Source organism: Kogia breviceps, chromosome 5 (genome assembly GCF_026419965.1).
Source record: "Kogia breviceps isolate mKogBre1 chromosome 5, mKogBre1 haplotype 1, whole genome shotgun sequence".
In the NCBI taxonomy this organism is placed as follows: Eukaryota; Metazoa; Chordata; class Mammalia; order Artiodactyla; family Physeteridae; genus Kogia; species Kogia breviceps.
Genome location: NC_081314.1, coordinates 45,355,824 through 45,370,873, shown reverse-complemented (window position 1 = coordinate 45,370,873; position 15,050 = coordinate 45,355,824). Strand labels below are relative to the sequence as shown.

The window sequence follows — 15,050 nt, the reverse complement described above, 5'->3', positions numbered from 1 at the left end:
ACCAGATCAGGCAGGGCTTTATGGCCATGGTGTGAGTTCAGGTATTTATCCTAATAATAATGGGAAGCCTTGAAGCCTTGAAGCCTTAAAGCAGCGCAAGTAGATGTATTACGGACAGACAATATAGAGTGCATAAAATTATTTCTAAAAATATTAAGCAATAAATATCTTTAAAAATTAAAAAAAAAAAGAAAGAAAAGAGGGTAGAATGTGTGTAGCAAGTGGAAGCAGAGGAAGCTGGCAAATAAAGTCGAAATAAAGTTGAGCCCAAACCATAAAGCATTTTAGACTCCTTGCTACTTTGCAATGTGTCTCAACGGCATTGAGAAGTTGTTGGTGTGTTTCAGGCAAGGCCGTGGCATGATCAGCACTGTGACGTGGGACATTGTGAGATCTTCCAGGACAGTGTTTCCCAAGCCCAGTCACTTACTTACTAATGTAACCATTTTTTCTTCTTTGAACCCACTTTTTCTCTAGCCTTCCCCACTGTGGTAAATGGTACCCACAAATGTCTGTGTCTCAGGTCACATATCTATTGGTCATCCTTTATTCCTCTCTTTCCTGCATCACCTACATCCAACCCATCAATGGTTCTCTCCGTTCTGCCTCGAAGATGTATGCCAAGTCCATTCATTGCTCTCCATAGCCGTCTCTCTGGCCTGGATGATTGTTATCTGCTTTGTAATGAGGTTCCTGCTTTCCTGCAATCTAATCTCCATGCAGCAGCCAGAGGGATCTTTGAAAAAATTCAGATAATGTCAAGCCCCTCCTTATATCCCCTTAAAAACAGCTCCCCACTGCTCTTGAAACAAAATCCAAACTCCTCATGGTGGCTATCGGAGTACCAGCACCTCTCCAGTAATCTCAGACTCAGTTTACTCACCCTCTTGTTAGCAGGCTCTGGCCAATGGGCCCTCTGATGGTTTCTAGGACTTGCTAAGCTCTTTCTGATTCAGTTCTTTGGACTTCTATGTCCTCTTCCTATAACACCCTTCCCTGAGCCGTTCCTGCCACCTGCTCCTCCTCCAACTTCCAGCCTATCATTTTATATCATTATATCATTTTTAAAGGGGCCTCTGCACAACTCCAGAAGTTACTTTATCACAGCACGTGGTGCCTTCTTACATAGCTCATAAAAAATAATAATAAATTTTAAAAATATATAATCTTGGGACTTCCCTGGCAGGCCAGTGGTTGAGATTTCACCTTCCAGTGCAGCGGGTGTGGGTTTGATCCCTGGTTGGGGAGTTAAGATCCCACGTGCTTTGTGGCCAAAAAACCCCCAAACAGAAGCAATATTGTAGCAAATTCAATAAAGACTTTAAAAATGGTCCACATCAAAAAATCTTAAAAAAAATAAAATAAAATCGGTATTACCTAAATTTGGTTTATTATGCTTACTTATCTGAGCTCTGTCCCATCCTGGGAGCATGTGAGCTTCCTGAGGGCAGGAGCGCGCCTGTCTTCACCGAGGTCCCCCGCAGCCTCACAACAGGGCCTGGAGCCTGGAGGACTCAATAAATGCTTGTTGAGTGAGTGACTGAATGGATACATGAGTGTAATTTACTCTCCCAGAGCAAGACTTTTTCTTAAGTTGTCTCCTTCCTTCTAATAAGGGAAGGGATGCTGAGTGGAAAACCAAAAAATACCAGATTATTCCTGCTAGTCTTGTCCTTCTCCTTGGCCAGTCTTCACTTACTGGTCATGAAGATGAATCTCTGACACTGTTTTTCCTTTTTGTCCCCAAGGCATTTGTTCAGTGTGCTGACTGTTGAGGCCTGTGGTGACAGCTTTTCATCAGGTCTAGGAGGCACAGCTGCTTCCTGCCTGTCAGAAAACAACACAGTGTCAGAGCAGGAGAGCAGCAATGAAGTCAGCCCATCGTTCTGTGCAGATTGCAGAGTAGAAGGGACGGGAGAGAATATCTCAGGCTCAGCCCCTTTGTTGTATAAATGAGAAAGCTGATCCTGTCCTGTTTTTCCTGACTGCTCCCCCCACTACTACTCCCAACTGCTCCTAATGAGAGAGAGGATGTGCACGACATCATCGCCCTGTGGGCCATTCCTCGCGGGGTCTGTTCCGATGGGGACATGGCGGGCTGTGTCGTCAACAGCCTGCTTGTCCTTCTTGAGCAGTTAGGGACGTGCCTGATATCTCGGGGTGTCCTCCATAACTTCAAATTTGTTTCTGTTTCCATGAATTTAATAAGACTTTATTTTTATTCTCAACCCAAATCTTACCCTGGGGGTTAATGAGGTTTCTAACTTTATGACTTATAATGTAGGAGTAAAACTTTTCTTCATGAATCTTTCATTTACTTCTTGCAAGATCTAAGGCAGGGCCACCGCAGGCAACTTGAGAGTCTCCTGTGATGTGTGGGTCTCATGGCCCTGCAGGTGTGCCCTGTTGAACCCCCATGACTAATTTGAATTAGTTGCCAAGATTAAAAATTGGGCAGTTTTATAGAATAATCTGAGATGATGGCCTCTCTTGGAAGATACAAATATCCGGCAGCTCTGGACCACAATTCTTCGTGGACTAGTTGGCTGGAACTGAGTCAAGGTCGCCTTAGGCAGACCTGTGGACACGCCCCAGTCGTCCCCACTCTCAGCTGCCTTACTTGCAGCTGGCTCTACTCATTTATTTTACCTGCTCAGCTGTTAATCTTTGTTTTTTAGCTTGTAAGCCCAGGAATAGCCTTCCCAAAGCATTCTGGACCCTGAGGTCTACGATCACAGCCATGATCTTGTAGACATTCGGCACAGCATGTCTCAGCCTTGATCTTCCCAGTGTGAAGCCAGCTTCTGGGTCGGGGGCTGGTGCTCTCCACTGGGGCATGGTTATCGGGCGCTTTCACCAGAACAACTGTGAAATCTACAGCAAAAGTCAGTCCAGAGGGATTTGGTGGAAGGATGCAGGAGAAACTCAAGATAAGGTGTAAGTATTGAATATTTTAAGTTAGGAAGGGGCAGATTCAGGTTCAGAGAATCCCCCCAAACATTCATTTAAGGAATGTCTGTTAAGGTCTTACTATACTCCAGGCACAAAGGGCTAAAAATGTAAGTTATTTCCATCCACTTTCTACCATTATCATCTGCTTCTTCCCTCTTTTTTTTGCGGTACGCGGGCCTCTCACTGTTGTGGCCTCTCCTGTTGCGGAGCACAGGCTCCGGACGTGCAGGCTCAGAGGCCATGGCTCACGGGCCCAGCCGCTCCGCGGCGTGTGGGATCTTCCCGGACCGGGACACGAGACCGTGTCCCCTAAGTCGGCAGGCGGGCTCTCAACCACTGCGCCACCAGGGAAGCCCACCTCCCCTCTTCTGAAGCAGCTCTCTCAAAGGGCATTAACAATCTCTGCCACGGACTCAACTGTGTCCCCCCCCAACCCCCAAATTCACATTTTGAAGCCTTAACCTCCAATGTGATGGTATTTAGAGATGAAGTCTTTGGGAGGTAATTACGTTTAGATGGGGTCCTGAGGGTGGGCCATCATGATGGGCTTGGTGAGTTTATAAGGAGAGATGCTAGGGAGCCCTCTCTTTCTCTCTCTCTCTCTCTCTCTCTGCCATGTGAGGACACAGGCAGGATGTAGCCATCTGCAAGCCAGGAAGAGAGCTCTCACCAGAACCCCACCATGCTGGCACCCTGACCTTGGACTTCAAACCTTCAAAACCGAGAGAAGATAAACTTCTGTTGTCTAAACCACTCAATCTATGGTATTTTGTTATGGCAGCCCAAGCGGACTGAGTAAGGGGAAGGTCCATTCTTGATCTTATCCCTTCTTGCTCTGGTGCTTTTTTCCTGGGAAATTTCATCTTTTTCCAGTGGTTTCAAACTTTTTCCTGAGCTCCAAACCCACATCTCATTTACAGGCATGTAAACCAATAGGACTCAAATAAGCCACTGCACTTCTGCCCATAAATTGATTCCCCCTCCCATGTTTTTGCTTATTTGTGTCACCATTGAATCTATCTTCCAACCTAGAAACTGGGAATCATATGTCATTTATTCATTAGACGGTTGGTTTTTTTTGTTTGTTTTGTTTGTTTGTTTTTGTGATACGGGGGCCTCTCACTGTTGTGGCCTCTCCCCTTGCGGAGCACAGGCTCCGGACGCGCAGGCTCAGAGGCCACGGCTCACAGGCCCAGCCGCTCCGCGGCATGTGGGATCTTCCCAGACCGGGGCACGAACCCATGTCCCCTGCATCGGCAGGCGGATTCTCAACCACTGAGCCACCAGGGAAGCCCCCTAGATGGTTGTTTTTTGAGCACTTACCATATGCCAAGAATTCGTGTAAATGCCAAGGATACAGCAGGGTATAAAACTTTCCTGTCCTTGTGGGGCTGCCATTCTGGAGGATTGTTCCTTACCCTTCACCTCCATATCTAGTTGGTCTCCGTGTCCTCAATGCTTAAAACCTCTCCAATCTGTCCCCTGTCCCCCACCCCCACTGCTTTCCTCATGCTCTCATCACCTCTTACCTAGACGGCTTCATGGTCTCCTAACTGGCCTGATACCAGTCCGCTGCCACCCGCTACCAGAGTGAACTAGAAAAAAATCAAATCTGCTCCACAGCTGAAGACCTTCTCTATCGCCCTTTTCACCAAGGAACACTTTTGTTTGGTTTAAGGCAAATTTTCCTTTTTGATCTTGCTTCTTCTGACTCTCTAGCTTGTTTCCTATGAAGTATATAATACGTATGGAATAGCTCCTGCAGTGTAAATAATCAGAGTGCTTTGTACCCTTCCCCAAGCATGTCAGGTTCTTTCCTGATACTTCCTTATCTTTGCACTCACTGTTCCCTCGACCTGCACTGACCTCCCCACCTCTTCTTGGTCTGAAGTTTGAAGAGCGAGTTCTGGTGCTATCTCCTTTCTGAAACTTTCTTAATTTTTCAAGGTAGTTTTCAAGGCTAGTTGCTCGTACCCTCTTCCCTACCAAATTCCCACAGAACTCTTGTTACCATTGAGATACTTACTGAATTCTACTGTTATTACCCGTCTGTCTGCTTTGAAGACAGGGTCTATGTCTATTTATTTTTAAATATCTAGCACCTGTATTTGACACATCATTCCTCAAGATGTGTTCTCCAATCTCAGAGAACTTTGCTCTGATAGGGAAGCCAGACCTGGGTGCATACAGAAAGTCCATGATGAGTGCTGTATAGTGTGAGATCTGTTCCTAAGTATCTTGAAGTGTTTATTGCTTTGTGAGTAGGAACTTTTGTTCATTATACCTTTTAATTTGTTTCTTCTGGTGGGTGCTATAGGACTGTGCATTAGTTTCCCATGGCTGCCGTAACAAATTTCTAAAAGCTTGATGACTTAAAACGACAGAAATCTATTCTTTCATAGTTCTGGAGGCCAAAAGCACAAAAAAATACCACTGGGCCAAGATCAAGCTGTTGGCAGGGCTGCTCTCCCTCTAGAGGTTCCAGGGAAGAATCCATTCCTCACCTCTTCCAGATTCTGGTGGTTGATGGTGTTCCTTGGTTTCTGGCTGCATCATTCCAATCCTCAAGGTCAGTGTTCAAATCCTTCTCTGCTCTGTCTTCACATTGCCTTCTCCAGTGTGTGTGTGTGTGTGTGTGTGTGTGTGTGTGTGTGTGTGAAATCTCCCTCCTATGATACATATGATTGCATTTAAGATCCACCTGGAGAGATTGGTTCAAGGTGGCAGAGTAGAGGGGCATGATCTAACTCCCTCTTTCAAGAACACTGGAATCACAACTAACTGCTGAACAATCATTGACAGGAAGACACTGGAACTCACCAAAAAAGATACCCCACATGCAAAGACAAAGGAGAAGCTGCAAGGAGATGGTAGGAGGGGCACTATCACAATAAAATCAAATCCCATAACTGCTGGGTGTGTGACTCACAAACTGGAGAACACTTACACCACAGAAGTCCACCCACTGGAGTGAAGGTTCTGAGCCAAACGTCAGGCTTCCCAACCTGGGGGCCTGGCAACGGGAGGAGGAATTAATAGAGAATCACACTTTGAAGGCTGGCGGGATTTGATTGCAGGACTCTGGCAGGACTGGGGAAAACAGAGACTCCACTCTTCAAGGGCACACACAAAGTAGTGTGTGCATCAGGACCCAGGGGAAGGAGCAGTGACCGCATAGGAGATTGAACCAGACCTACCTGTTATTGTTGGAGGTTCTCCTGCAGAGGCAGGGGGCAGCTGTGGCTCACCAAGGGACAAGGACACTGGCAACAGAAGTTTTCCTTGGCGTGAGCTCTCCCAGAGTCCGCCTTGGGCCCACCAAAGAGCCCGGTAGGCTCCAGTGTTGGGTCACCTCAGGCCAAACAACCAACAATAATGGGAGGGAACCCAGCCCTACCCATCAGCAGACAAGCGGATTAAAGTTTCACTGAGCTCTGCCCACCAGAGCAACACCCAGCTCTACCCACCACCAGTCCCTCCCATCAAGAAACTTCCACAGGCCTCTTAGATAGCCTAATCCACCAGAGGGCAGACAGAAGAAGCAAGAAGAACTACAATCCTGCAGCCTATGGAACAAAAACCACATTCACAGAAAGATAGACAAGATGAAAAGGCAGAGGGCTATGTACCAGAAGAAGGAACAAGTTAAAACCCCAGAAAAACAACTAAATGAAATGGAGATAGGCAATCTTCCAGAAAAAGAATTCAGAATAATGATACTGAAGATGATCCAGGACTTCAGAAAAAGAATGGAGGCAAAGATTGAGAAGATACAAGAAATGTTTAGCAAAGATGTAGAAGAATAAAAGAACAAACAAACAGAGATGAACAATACAATAACTGAAATAAAAAATACACTAGAAGGAATCAATAGCAGAATAACTGAGGCAGAAGAACAGATAAGTGACCTGGAAGACAGAATGGTGGAATTCACAGCTGCGGAATAAAATAAAGAATGAAAAGAAGTGAAGACAGCCTAAGAGACCTCTGTGACAACATTAAACGCAACAACATTCACTTTATAGGGGTCTCAGAAGGAGAAGAGAGAGAGAAAGGACCAGAGAAAATATTTGAAGAGATTATAGTTGAAAACTTCCCTAACATGGGAAAGGAAATAGCCACCCAAGTCCAGGAAGCACAGAGAGTCCCATACAGGATAAACCCAAGGAGAAACACGCTGAGACACAAAGTAATCAAATTGGCAAAAATTAAAGGCAAAGAAAAATTATTGAAAGCAGCAAGGGAAAAACGACAAATAACATACCAGGGAACTCCCATAAGGTTAACAGCTGATTTCTCAGGAGAAACTCTACAAGCCAGAAGGGAGTGGATGATATACTCAAAGTGATGAAAGAGAAGAACCTACAACCAAGATGACTCTACCTGCAAGGATCTCATTCAGATTTGATGGAGAAATCAAAAGCTTTACAGACAAGCAAAAGCTAAGAGAATTCAGCACCACCAAACCAGCTCTACAACAAATGCGAAAGGAACTTCTCTAAGTGGGAAACACAAGGGAAGAAAAGGACCTAAAAAAACCACGCCCAAAACAATTAAGAGAATGGTAATAGGAACATACATATTGATAATTACCCTAAACGTGAATGGATTAAATGCTCCAACCAAAAGACACAGGCTTGCTGAATGGATACAAAAACAAGACCCATATACATGCTGTCTACAAGAGACCCACTTCAGAGCTAGGGACACATAGAGACTGAAAGTGAGGAATGGAAAAAGATATTTGATGCAAATGGAAATCAAAAGAAAGATGGAGTAGCAATACTCATATCAGATAAAATAGACTTTAAAACAAAGAATGTTACAAGATACAAGGAAGGACACTACATAATGATCAAGGGATCAATCCAAGAAGAAGATATAACAATTATAAATATATATGTACCAACATAGGAGCACCTCAATACATAAGGCAACTGCTAACAGCTGTAAAAAAGGAAATTGTCAGTAACACAATAATAGTGGAGGACTTTAACACCTCACTTACACCAATGGACAGATCATCCAAACAGAAAATTAATAAGAAAACACAAGCTTTAAATGACACAATAGACCAGATACATTTAATTGATATTTACAGGACATTCCATCCCAAAACAGCAGATTACAGTTTCTTCTCAAGTGCACATGGAACATTCTACAGGATAGATCACATTTTGGGTCACAAATCAAGCCTCAGTAAATTTAAGAAAATTGAAATCATATCAAGCATCTTTTCTGACCACAATGCTATGAGATTAGAAATGAATTACAGGGGAAAAAACCTTAAAAACACAAACACATGGAGGCTAAACAATAGGATACTAATTAACTAAGAGATCACTGAAGAAATCAAAGAGGAAATAAAAAAATACCTAGAGACAAATGACAATGAAAACATGACGATCCAAATCCTATGGGATGCAGCAAAAGCAGTTCTAAGAGGGAAGTTTATAGCTATACAAGCCTACCTCAAGAAACAAGAAAAATCTCAAATAAACAATCTAACCTTACACCTAAAGGAACTAGAGAAAGAAGAACAAACAAAACCCAAAGTTAGCAGAAGGAAAGAAATCATAAAGATCAGAGCAGATATAAATGAAATAGAAACAAAGAAAACAATAGCAAAGATCAATAAAACTAAAAGCTGGTTCTTTGAGAAGATAAACAAAATTGATAAACCATTAGCCAGACTCATCAAGAAAAAGAGGGAGAGGACTGAAATCAATAAAATTAGAAATGAAAAAGGAGAAGTTACAACAGACACCGCAGAAATACAAAGCATCCTAAGAGACTACTACAAGCAACTCTATGCCAATAAAGTGGACAACCTGGAAGAAATGGACAAATTCTCAGAAAGGTATAACCTTCCGAGACTGAACCAGGAAGAAATAGAAAATATGAACAGACCAATCACACGTAGTGAAATTGAAACTGTGATTAAAAATCTTCCAACAAACAAAATTCCAGGACCAGATGGTTTCACAGGTGAATTCTATCAAACATTTAGAGAAGAGCTAACACGTATGTGTGCTTCTCAAACCCTTCCAAAAAATTGCAGAGGAAGCAACACTCCCAATCTCATTCTATGAGGCCACCATCACCCTAATACCAAAACCAGACAAAGATACTACAAAAAAAGAAAACTACACAGTAATATCACTGATGAATATAGATGCAAAATCCTCAACAAAATACTAGCAAACAGAATCCAACAACACATTAAAAATATCATACTCCATGATCAAGTGGGATTTATCCCAGAGAGGCAAGGGTTCTTCAATATACGCAAATCAATCAATGTGATACACCATATTAACAAATTAAAAAATAAAAACCATATGATCATCTCAATACATGCAGAAAAAGTTTTTGACAAAATTCAACACTGATGTATGATAAAAAATCTCCAGAAAGTGGGCATAGAGGGAACCTACTTCAACATAATAAAGGTCGTATATGACAAACCCACAGCAAACTTCATTCTCAATAGTGAAAAATTGAAAGCATTTCCTCTAAGATCAGGAACAAGACAAGGATGTCCAGTCTCACCACTATTATTTTTTTTTAAACATCTTTATTGGAGTATAACTGTTTTACAATAGTGTGTTAGTTTTTCCTTTACAACAAAGTGAATCAGTTATACATATACATATGTTCCCATATCTCTTCCCTCTTGCATCACCCTCTCTCCCACCCCCCCAAACCCCCCTCTAGGTGGTCACAAAGCACAGAGGTGATCTCCCTGCTCACCACTATTCTTCAACATAGTTTTGGATGCACTAGCCATGGCAATCAGAGAAGAAAAAGAAATAAAAGGAATACAAATTGCAAAAGAAGAAGTAAAACTGTCACTGTTTGCAGATGACATGGTACTATACATAGAGAATCCTAAAGATGCTACCAGAAAACTACTAGAGCTAATCAATGAATCTGGTAAAGTAGCAGGATACAAAATTAATGCACAGAAATCTCTTGCATTCCTATACACTAATGATGAAAAATCTGAAAGAGAAATTAAGGAAACACTCCCATTTACTCTTGCAACAAAAAGAATAAAATACCTAGGAATACACCTACCTAAGGAGACATAAAACTTGTATGCAGAAAACTATAAGACACTAATGAAAGGAATTAAAAATGAACAAACAGTTGGAGAGATATACCATGTTCTTGGACTGGAAGAATCAACATTGTGAAAGTGACCGTACTACCCAAAGCAATCTACAGATTCAATGCAATCCTTATCAAACTACCAATGGCATTTTTAACAGAATTAGAACAAAAAATTTCACAATGTGTATGGAAACACAAAAGACCCCGAATAGCCAAAGCAATCTTGAGAAAGAAAAACGGAGCTGGAGGAATCAGGCTCCCTGACTTCAGACTATACTACAAAGCTACAGTAATCAAGACAATATGGTACTGGCACAAAAACAGAAATATAGATCAATGGAATAGGATAGAAAGCCTAGAGATAAACCCAAGCACTTATGGTCACCTTATCTTTGATAAAGGAGGTAAGAATATACAGTGGAAAAAAGACAGCCTCTTCAATAAGTGGTGCTGGGAAAACCAGACAGCTACATGTAAAAGAATGAAATTAGAACACTCCCTAACACCACACACAAAAATAAACTCAAAATGGATTAAAGAGCTAAATGTAAGCCCAGAAACTATCAAACTCTTAGAGGAAAATATAGGCAGAACACTACATGACATAAATCTCAAGTTCCTTTCTGACCCACCTCCTAGAGAAAGGGAAATAAAACCAAAAATAAACAAATGGGACCTAATGAAACTTAAAAGCTTTTGCACAGCAAAGGAAACCATAAACAAGATGAAAAGACAACCCTCAGAATGGGAGAAAATATTTGCAAATGAAGCAACTGATGAAGGATTAATCTCCAAACTATACAAGCAGTTCATGCAGCTCAATATGAAAAAAACAAACAACCCAATCAGAAAATGGGCAGAAGACCTAAATAGACATTTCTCCAAAGAAGATATACAGATTGCCAACAAACACATGAAAGGATGCTCAACATCACTAATCGTTAGAGAAATGCAAATCAAACTACAATGAGGTATCACCTCACACCAGTCAGAATGACCATCATCAAAAAGTCTACACACAATAAATGCTGGAGGGGGGTGGAGAAAAGGGAACCCTCTTACACTGTTGGGGAGAATGTGAATGGATACAGCCACTGTGGAGAACAGTATGGAGGTTCCTTAAAACTCTAAAAATAGAACTACCATATGAACCAGCAATCCGACTACTGGGCATATACCCAGAGAAAACCATAATTCAAAAAGAGTCATGTACCACAGTGTTCATTGCAGTACTATTTACAATAGCCAGGATATGGAAGCAACCTAAGTGTCCAATGACAGATGAATGGCTACTGAAGATGTGGCACATATATACAATGGAATATTACTCAGCCATAAAAAGAAACAAAATTGAGTTATTTGTAGTGAGGTGTATGGACCTAGAGTCTGTTGTACAGAGTGAAGTAAATCAGAAAGAGAAAAACAAATACTGTATGCTAACATATATATATGGAATCTAAAAAAAAAAAAAGAAAAAAAATGGTTCTGAAGAACCTAGGGGCTGGACAGGAATAAAGACGCAGACATAGAGAATGGACTTGAGGACATGGGGAGGGTTAAGTGGGACGAAGTGAGAGAGTAGCACTGACATATATACACTATCAAATGTAAAATAGATAGCTAGTGGGAAGCAGCTGCAAAGCACAGGAAGGTCAGCTCCATGCTTTATGTCCACCTAGAGAGGTGGGATTGGGAGGGTGGGAGGGAGACGCAAAAGGGAGGGGATATGGGTTATATGTATATGTATAGCTGATTCACTTTGTTATACAGCAGAAGCTAACACACCATTGTAAAGCAATTATACTCCAATAAAGATGTTAAAAATAAACAAATTTTTTAAAAAACACAAAAGGAAAAGAATTATTTGAAAATTATTCATATTATTAAAAATAAGAAAATAAGGGCTTCCCTGGTGGCTCAGTGGTTGAGAGTCCGCCTGCCGATGCAGGGGATATGGGTTCGTGCCCCAGTCTGGGAAGATCCCACATGCCGCGGAGCAGCTGGGCCCGTGAGCCATGGCCGCTGAGCCTGTGCGTCTGGAGCCTGTTCTCCGCAATGGGAGAGGCCACAACAGTAAGAGGCCCAGGTACCGCAAAAAAAAAAAAAAGAACGAAAATAAGACCAAAGTAATAAAGAGAAGAAAAAGAAGAAGAATGAAAAGAAGGTGGTGCACAGGGAGAGGGAGAGGGAGTGAAAAGGAGGACTAAAACTTCTTTGAATCAGTAGGTAAATACAAAATTCTTAATTTCTTGTGATATAATTGTCTATATAGAAAAGTTGACTCTTCAGACAAACCCTTTAAATGTTGCTGAATCCAAGGTTAACAAAACAAAATCAATAGCAGTCTGTAGCAGGCTTATTAATGGCCCCCAGTTATATCAGGTCCTAATCCCTGGAATCTAATAAATGTTGCCTTATTTGAATAAAGGATCTTTGCAGATGCGATTAAGTTAAGCATCTTGTGATGAGGAGATGATCCTGAATTATCCAGGTGGATCATTTTTTTTTGTTTAATTTTTATTTATTTTTTCTTATTAGTCATCCATTTTGTACACATCAGTGTATACAGGTCAATCCCAATCTCCCAATTCATCACACCACAACCCCCACTGCCCACCACTTTCCCCCCTTGGTGTCTATATGTTGTTTCTCTACATTTGTGGCTCAATTTCTGCTCTCCAAACAGGTTCATCTGTATCATTTTCTAGGTTCCACATATATGTGTTAACATACGATATTTGTTTTGCTCTTTCTGACTTACTTCACTCTGTATGACAGTCTCTAGATACATCCACATCTCTACAAATGACCCAATTTTGTTCCTTTTTATGGCTGAGTAATATTCCATTATATATATATGTACCACATCTTCTTTATCCATTCATCTGTCGATGGGCATATAAGTTGCTTCCATGAGCTGGCTATTGTAAATAGTGCTGCAATGAACATTGGGGTGCATGTGTCTTTTTGAATTATGCCCAGTAGTGGGATTGCTGGGTCATATGGTAATTCTATTTTTAGTTCTTTAAGCAACCTCCATACTGTTCTCCATAGTGGCTGTATCAATTTACATTCCCACCAAGAGTGCAAGAGGATTCCCTTTTCTACACACCCTCTCCAGCATTTGTTGTTTGTAGATTTTCTGATGATGCCCATTCTAACTGATGTGAGATGATACCTCTTGTAGTTTTGATTTTCATTTATCTAATAATTAGTGAGTTGAGCAGCTTTTCATGTGCTTCTTGGCCATCTGTATGTCTTCTTTGGAAGAATATCTATTTAGGTCTTCTGCCCATTTTTGGATTGGGTTGTCTGTTTTTTTAATAATGAGCTGCATGAGCTGTTTATATATTTTGGAGATTGATCCTTTGTCCGATGATTCATTTGCAAATATTTTCTCCCATTCTGAAGGTTGTCTTTTCATCTTGTTTATGGTTTCCTTTGCTATGCAAAAGCTTTTAAGTTTCATTAGGTTCCATTTGTTTATTTTTGGTTTTATTTCCATTACCCTAAGAGGTGAATCAAAAAATGTCTTGCTGTGATTTATGTCAGAATGCTCTTCCTATGTTTTCCTCTAAGAGTTTGATAGTGTCTGGGCTTACATTTAGCTCTTTAATCCATTTTGAGTTTATTTTTGTGTGTGGTGTTAGGGAGTGTTCTAATTTCATTCTTTTACATGTAGCTGTCTTGTTTTCCCAGCACCACTTATTGAAGAGGCTGTCTTTTTTCCACTGTATATTCTTACCTCCTTTATCAAAGATAAGGTGACCATAAGTGCTTGGGTTTATCTCTAGGCTTTCTATCCTATTCCATTGATCTACATTTCTGTTTTTGTGCCAGTACCATATTGTCTTGATTACTGTAGCTTTGTAGTATAGTCTGAAGTCAGGGAGCCTGATTCCTCCAGCTCCGTTTTTCTTTCTCAAGATTGCTTTGGCTATTCGGGGTCTTTTGTGTTTCCATACACATTGTGAAATTTTTTGTTCTAATTCTGTTAAAAATGCCATTGGTAGTTTGATAAGGATTGCATTGAATCTGTAGATTGCTTTGGGTAGTACGGTCACTTTCACAATGTTGATTCTTCCAGTCCAAGAACATGGTATATCTCTCCAACTGTTTGTTCATTTTTAATTCCTTTCATTAGTGTCTTATAGTTTTCTGCATACAAGTTTTATGTCTCCTTAGGTAGGTGTATTCCTAGGTATTTTATTCTTTTTGTTGCAAGAGTAAATGGGAGTGTTTCCTTAATTTCTCTTTCAGATTTTTCATCATTAGTGTATAGGAATGCAAGAGATTTCTGTGCATTAATTTTGTATCCTGCTACTTTACCAGATTCATTGATTAGCTCTAGTAGTTTTCTGGTAGCATCTTTAGGATTCTCTATGTATAGTACCATGTCATCTGCAAACAGTGACAGTTTTACTTCTTCTTTTGCAATTTGTATTCCTTTTATTTCTTTTTCTTCTCTGATTGCCATGGCTAGTGCATCCAAAACTATGTTGAAGAATAGTGGTGAGATTGGGCAACCTTGTCTTGTTCCTGATCGTAGTGGAAATGGTTTTTGTTTTTCAACATTGGGAATGATGTTGGCTGTGGGTTTGTCATATATGGCCTTTATTATGTTGAGGTAAGTTCCATCTATGCCTACTTTCTGGAGGGTTTTTATCATATATCAGTGTTGCATTTTGTCAAAAGTTTTTCTGCATCTATTGAGATGATTATTTGGTTTTTCTCCTTCAATTTGTTACTATGGTTTAACACATTGACTGATTTGCATATATTGAAGAATCCTTGCATTCCTGGGATAAAACCCACTGATCATGGTGTATGACCCTTTTAATGTGCTGTTGGATTCTGTTTGCTCGTATTTTGTTGAGGATTTTTGCATCTATGTTCATCAGTTGTATTGGCCTGTAGTTTTCTATTTTTGTGTGACATCTTTGTCTGGTTTTGATATCAGGGTGATGGTGTCCTTGTGGAAT

The 15,050-nt window shown here is 40.9% G+C and overlaps 1 pseudogene; it reads left to right on the top strand.

Annotated features, from left to right (window-relative positions):
* Positions 1-2,836: 2,836 nt before the first annotated feature.
* The window catches only part of LOC131756799 (small ribosomal subunit protein uS2-like), a 36,030-nt pseudogene continuing 23,816 nt past the window's right edge, over positions 2,837-15,050 (top strand).